The 6899-nt window shown below is 40.5% G+C and overlaps 1 protein-coding gene across 6 annotated transcripts in view; it reads left to right on the forward strand.

Annotated features, from left to right (window-relative positions):
- The first annotated feature begins 6234 nt into the window (after window positions 1–6234).
- The window catches only part of GOLGA1 (golgin A1), a 52782-nt gene continuing 52117 nt past the window's right edge, over window positions 6235–6899 (forward strand). For 3 of the 6 annotated variants that reach the window (XM_045290185.1, XM_004716454.2, XM_045290189.1), the window contains exon 1: window positions 6272–6823. The gene's annotated coding sequence lies outside the window, so the exon portion shown is untranslated. Of the gene's footprint in view, window positions 6250–6271; window positions 6849–6899 lie in introns of those variants that run through there. The other 3 variants (XM_045290188.1, XM_045290186.1, XM_045290187.1) reach the window with 3 other exon arrangements.

Here is a 6899-nt window from a genome sequence, read left to right on the forward strand (position 1 = left end):
AAAAAAAACTAACTATAAAGCAATTTTTACCACTTCCTGTTCTCCAGATTTAATTATCTTAAAGAGAGATGTTTGGGTCAGTGGTCGAGTTTACCAGCAAAAAAATGCTACATGTGCATCTTGGTTGTGTTTTTAAATTTTTATAAATTTATTTTTAAATGGAGCATTCAACTATTTAGAGTACAAGTCAACTACAGAGTTAAATTTAAAATAAATTAAATTGCTTTCTTAAGTAAACATTAAAATTTTATGAATGATTGCCATCAAATCAGTGACCATGTCCATAGTGTCTGTTGTTTTAGCAACAAAATTATGTATTGCACTTGGGCTGTAGCGGAGCCTAGGTTGTTACTTAAAATTCATGGAATTGCACCAGGCTCAGTGTGGACATTGATTTGAGGAGAGAGAGTAGAAGCAATATGAAGTGTAGTTGATATGATTGAATTCACCTCTGACCCTATAACAGATCTACAGTCAAATAAAATAAGAATTACTTAGAAAACTAAGTTCTTACCCCTTTTTTTATCTTTTCCTGCAGTCTTACACTCCGATACTTCAAACAAGCTTATTTGTGCCCTATCTCACAGTCCTCTAGATTCTGTGATGACTTTGCTTTTTCTTCCCTGTCGTTTAAACAGCTCATTTCCCTAAAGTAGGATTTTAGAACACACTACACTGTATCCCAGCACCACCAACTTTTAACAGTTACTTAAGCATACCTTGTGTTTAAGAAAAGATCAGTGATGTGCAAATGGAAACAATCACCTACTAAAGGGAAGAGTATCAGGGTGACATAGGGATGTGCCCATCATAAGGTAAAGATTAATGTATTAACTTCAGTATAACTACTTTGTTGGTGCCATAGTATTTCCTTTAGAATTCTGTAGATAGAAAACAATATAAGCGAAGATTGGTATTTTTCACTTATATTAATTTGGTGTGTTACTGGCTTTTGAGAAGAATTCCATTTCTTATTCACTTGAAACATTTCTTAATTTTAAGATACTTTATTAATTTCTTTTGTGGTTTTCAAATTATCAAACCTACTTTAAGTAGTGTGATTTTGCCCCCTTATATTTGAACTATAGATTCAGGGCTTTGGGGTATTTTTTTTTAAGTAATTAGAAGTACATTATATAAATTATGCACTCCAGATTTACTTAAGTCTGAATTTGGTCATAGAACAGACTATAACTGGGAATATATTTTCCTATTCAATAGACAGTTCCAGTCTATATTCTAAGACAATCATCCTTTTTAGATGTGACTGGTTGTTTATTGAGACATTGGTGAGGTCAGGGTTTAGATTTTTTTTAAATTTTCTGATATGCTTATAAAAGTTAATAGACAGTGATCATGTAAATTCAGACTGAAATACAGAATTAGGCCAACCGTCCTACAGATCTGCAGTAAACTATATTATGATTGTTATTTTATCACTAATACTATTTTCTTTTTTGAAGCTATTATGAATGTCCACTTGTTCATGAGTGAAAACTGAGATTTGCAAACATTAAAATATGAACCATAAATTTTCTCTATCTTCAAATTATGATCAACCATTGTAAAATATGAAAAGATCATGTATAATAATTCCAAAGTAAATAATTCCAAACCATAGAGAAGTACTGTATTTTCAGAAACTAAATTTTACCCACTTCATTTGCATGCTTTTTTTCTGTTCAGAAGTGTGTATTGTGATGCATTAAAGCTCTGCAGGAAATAATTGCTTTAAATGTTTTAGGGCAATAGGAATTTTTTTACTATTTCCTGAAGAATTTTTTTTGTTTTTATTGTTTCTTTACAATATTATTAAAAAGAACTTCTGATGGTTCCATAAGATACCTTAGTACTTGATTTTCATATTGTATCAATTATGTGGATGAATCCCTTTTGCTACAGACACCAGATGCCTAGTTCTCCAAATGACTTTTTTGTTTTGTTTTGTTTTAAATGAACCCTGCCATTCAATAATCCTAGACTCCTATGTTTTGGAGTATTCTTCTAGTTGAGGTAGAAAGGTCTTAGAGAATAAGAAAGGCAGATGCAATGTCCTAACATTTTCATAATAGAATTTACAAGGAATTCATCAAACTAGGTTAGTGTCATTATGGTATAGCACCAGTATAAATAGTTGCTTCATTAATCACTGAATATAAGATGATGCAGTTATAAAATCATGTTGTACTTTGCTCTAACAATTATTGTAATTTCAGGCCTCATTATTTTCTCTGAGCAATTTCTATTTTAAGATTGTCTTCTTTATTAAAATCATGACTAAAGATTAAGACTAGTGAATAGGAGTTAAAATAAATTTATCATTTTTTCCCCCTGATGATAATGGTGAACCTACTTTCTACATTATGGATCGTAGACAAAAATGCACTTAAATAAATAATAGCAGAAATAATATTTGGAGGTTATAACGGCTTTTCTAGTGGTGTGAAATACTTTTAAAGAATATTGTGCTTGTCTGTAACTGAAATGTTAAATTGTAACACTATAGGGATTATAGAGTTATATTAGCTCTCCTTCAGACATTGAAGCACAGTAATTTTCACATTAACGATTCTTATCCAAGTGCTACTGATCTCTCAAATAATGATGTTATCTGGTTGCGTATTTAGCTTTTCACAAGTCACTGTAATCCTTGAGACATTGTCTTGTTGCTCTTGTGTATTAAAATTTGAGTGGTCATGAGTTTATTCTTTAGAACAAAATCCATTAAGTCAGTTCTGTTAGACAGCAAAGCCTTTGGACTCACTAGCTTTTATGTGTGTGACCAGTAGAAAAATTTTGAAGGGGCTGTTTACTACCAGTGACTAATGGGGAGAATTATATTGTCAATATCATTTGACTGGTACATTTGTGGTATGGTAAAAGTCTTGTCTTTCGTGCTTCTAAATTGCTTAAGCCGTACGTACTCTCCAACAATGCTCTTTTGTTCCTTCAGCAGCCTTCTACTGCTTTGTCTGTTCTGGCTAATACTGTATAGATTTTAGAAATTGAGAAGTTATTGAAATACTTTATTTTCTTGAGTTCATCAGATTTAATTGTTATATGATATGTGATATGTCATAAAGGATAGCAAGCCTTTCACTACTTCACGAAATGAATTTCAGAGTAAACACTGTGATTCTACAGTAGGCCCTTGTCTTTCAATGTTTCTTCTGTTGTACAGTGCCCACTACTTTGAGGGCGCTTAAATACTAGTGGATTGAAAGTTAACATTTGTTTTGACACTTATTGAATAACACGATTATAGAATGATTTTTGTTGTCAGTGTATTAAAACATTTTTGCATTGATACATGTTCACTAGGAATGTGATTACATTCATCAGATGTGAATTCTTGTAAATTAATTTTGTATCTGGAATCCTCGTATATATTAAGTGTATCATCATTATAAAATAAACATATTTGCTTAAAGTTTCTGGAAATTTTCCACATGAATTTAGTTAAGCTATGGCCAGTTTTTCAGGCAATCACTAACCTTTGCATGACCTGCAGGATTTGTAAGGCCCACTTGAATTTTCTTCCTCTGGGTTTATTGCGCAACTGACACTGCATGCAGCCATTAGGAGGGGACCTATATAATTGTTTGCAATGGAAGGAAGGGGCCTGTGCCACATATTATTGTTTTTTACAATCTCCTATGAAATAATGCATCCTGGAGGTGTGATTCTGCAGTTTTGATTTCTCAGCCTTTTTTTTTTAAGTGGGAAATACGGCTCCTGTGGGTTTAGAAGTTACCTTCTCAAATGATTCCATATTCATAAGAAAAGCACATTTTCAGGTGCCCTGGGTATTACATGTACCTGCCAAGAGAGCTAGAGGCAGTGCAGTGTCCAAAAATCTATCTCCCGGTATTTACTCCACCCCCATCCTCAGGGTTCAGAGTGACCAGTGTGACCCATTTAATCCTACCCCTTAGTCCCAAGGGACCTGTACAAGGGGACTTCAAAAAGTTGGGGAAAACTCACCTTTTCATTTTTTCCACTAAATTTTTGAAGCCTCTTATATGTCCCACATATTGTGTATCAAGATCCTTATTCATAAGAAAATGTCACGTGCTCCTTGATTTGAGTATGCCTTCCATTAATGAAAATACATGGTATTTTAAAAAAATTCAAAGCTGAAAACAATTGGGTCGTGCTTTGAACTATGTTGGGTTGTGGGAAAGATTTAGCCTTTCTGCTCACGTGTATTTCTTTTGTACCCTCGCCTCTCTCTTGTTCCTGGTGGTCAATTAGAAGCTAGGGACGGGCTGCAGGGGGTGTTGTAGCAGAGTAGGTGGAATCTGCTGACCTTTGCCTTAGTTGATGTTGGTTGTGGGACAAGAACAGGAACTCCTTTTCGCATGGAGTGCTGGATAGATGGTCCAGAGACCTGACATCAGCTACTAATTGGCAGTGCAACTTTAAACACGGGAATTTACTTCCCTGAGCTGACTTCATCAGTTAAAAGGCAGCAGTCCAGTATTTTGTAGCGGAACTAATGTGTACTAGCGTGTTTTCAAATGAGATGGAATACATCAGAGTGCAAATTATTTTTTAAAAGTACAATTTTAAAAACTTTTATTTCATTTATGGGAGAAAGCCAAGGCTGGCTACTCCTAAAGTCACAGTCCCGGAAACCCACAAGGGTAAGGTGACCAGACGTCCCGCTTTTGAACAATTTTTCCCGAGTCCCGCGGCATTTTAAAAAAGTCCCGAGCCCAGATGCAACAAAGCCCACATGGAAGCAGCACACCAACATGTGTGATCATGAAGGGCCAAAGGGACCAGGCTTCAAGCACCAAAGGTGAGGGGGGGGGGGGGAGAAAAATCATATCCTCGTCAATGAGAGTGGCGTGTGATGGGGACCCAAGGCCCATCTGTAGACAACTGGACATACCTTGCAGAGGGGTAGTGGGGAGATGAGTCACTTAGGGTACAGTATAGCAATAATGAAACCCACAACCTTCCTCTAGTTCTTAAACGCTTCCTCCCCCCAACTACCATGACCCCAATTCTGCCTTGCAAACCTGGTTAGACCAGCGGATGCACAGCGGTACAGATGGGAACTGGAAACACAGGGAATCTGGGACAGATGACCCCTCAGGATCAGCGGTGACAGTGGCGATACCGAGAGGGAAGGGGGGGTAGAAATGGGGAATCGATCACAAGGATCTACATATAACCTCCTCTCTGGGGGATGGGCAACAGAAGGGTGGGTGAAGGGAGACGCCAGGCAGTGTAAGGTAAAATATAATGATAATTTATAAATTATTAAGGGTTCATGAGGGAGGGAGGAGGGGAAAAGGAAAATGAGCTAATTCCAGGAACCCAAAAGGAAAGCGAATTTTGAGAATGAGGGCAACAAATGTATAAGTGTGCTTTACACAATTGATGTATGTATTGTGATGAACTGTATGAGCCCTAATAAAAAATTTTTTTTTAAGTCCCGATTTTTGTAAAGAATGCACAAGCTAGGGTATACGGTTTTTGGCTGCCAGGTGGCTATTTCTCCAGGATGAGTTTTATCAGTGGTGTCCCGCTTCACCAAAGTTAAAAAGGGGGTAGAGTCGGAAATAAGTTGATGGCTGTGAATTGGGTTTTCTTTCAATTAAGTACCGTGTACTGAGTTGGCCTACAAAAGGTTAAAAAGTTACAATACTAGTACACGGACCAAGATGCCAGGGCAAGGTTCTGTGAGGACGGAAGGGCCGCCTCAGATCATCCACTACACAGTGGTAGGGTGCAGAGAGAAGAGGAGCAGAAAGCTCCCTGATGGCGTCTGGCTGGCGCGCAGGCTAAACTATGCCCAGCCTCTATCCACAGCAGTACATGCTGGCTCTGCGGCACGAATTCGGGCCCTTTTGCCAGGAAGCTCCCGCCCACTTCCCTCTGCCCCGCACCGCCCCATAAAAATAAGAAAAGGGGAGAAGAAAGGCTATCCCGCCACCCTGTCGTAATCCGCGGGTCTGGCCGCCCGCTTACGTGGCGGCCTGGTCGGAAGGAGCTCGGCCTGACGCCGGTGCCCTCAGTCATTCCGGCTCAATGGGAGGTTCCGCTCCGAGGTGCCAGGTTCTAGTTACGGAGGCAGCTCGGGCGCGCATGCGCGCGGCCCCGGCGCAGCCACTTCCGGCGTGCTGGTGGACGTGCGGTTCCGGGTCGTTGCTCGGCTTGCCGGCTGCCCGGGGGGGCTGGTGACGCGGACAGGAGGCCGGGGAGGCGGGGCTCTGCTGTCTGCCCGGAGAGCGGCAGGTGCGCGAAAGGGGTCCCCAGGAATGTGAACAGGCCTCGTTTGCCTCGTGGCCTGAGTCTACCCCCAAAACGGCCCGGAAGGGGTGCGGGTGCCCACGAGCCTGGGCACGAGAGGACTGAAAAGACGATGGGGTGGACGTGGTTGGGACGGCGAGTTCCCCCGGCCTGGGTATCTGGAGTCTAGGGTTCTGGGATTTCCACCCTGCGCGACCTTGGACAAATAACTCCTTCTCTCTGGGTCTTAGTTTTTCTACTGCAAATGGGAGAGCCGCTGGATTCCTCCCTCCTTTGACAGTTCAAGCACTGGCGAGTCCGAGGGAGTGGATTCCAAACCGCTGCAGCTGGCCCTGGCCAGTACCGGCTTGCCACTCTGGGAATTGGCCATCTGTCTCTTAACCCGTTTGCCGTCCTTCTCAGCGACTTTCTTGGTGTGAGTCAGTGATCAGTGACCAGACAGTCCAAGAATCAGGCCAGGTAAACTGTGCCATCAGAATCAGCAAAGATAAGCACCGGCCTTCGAAACCTTAATGCCATTCGTGTTGGTTTGCTCACGGCTTCCTAGGGACCCACTGCAGTAAGAGATTTTATTTTTTGTGCCTGTAAGTGAAGCAAGTAGAAAATGCAAAGGAGACCAGGAGTGTGTGTGTGTG

This window comes from Echinops telfairi, unplaced genomic scaffold (genome assembly GCF_000313985.2).
Source record: "Echinops telfairi isolate 266 unplaced genomic scaffold, ASM31398v2 ScPeMD7_32;HRSCAF=126, whole genome shotgun sequence".
Taxonomy (NCBI): domain Eukaryota; kingdom Metazoa; phylum Chordata; class Mammalia; order Afrosoricida; family Tenrecidae; genus Echinops; species Echinops telfairi.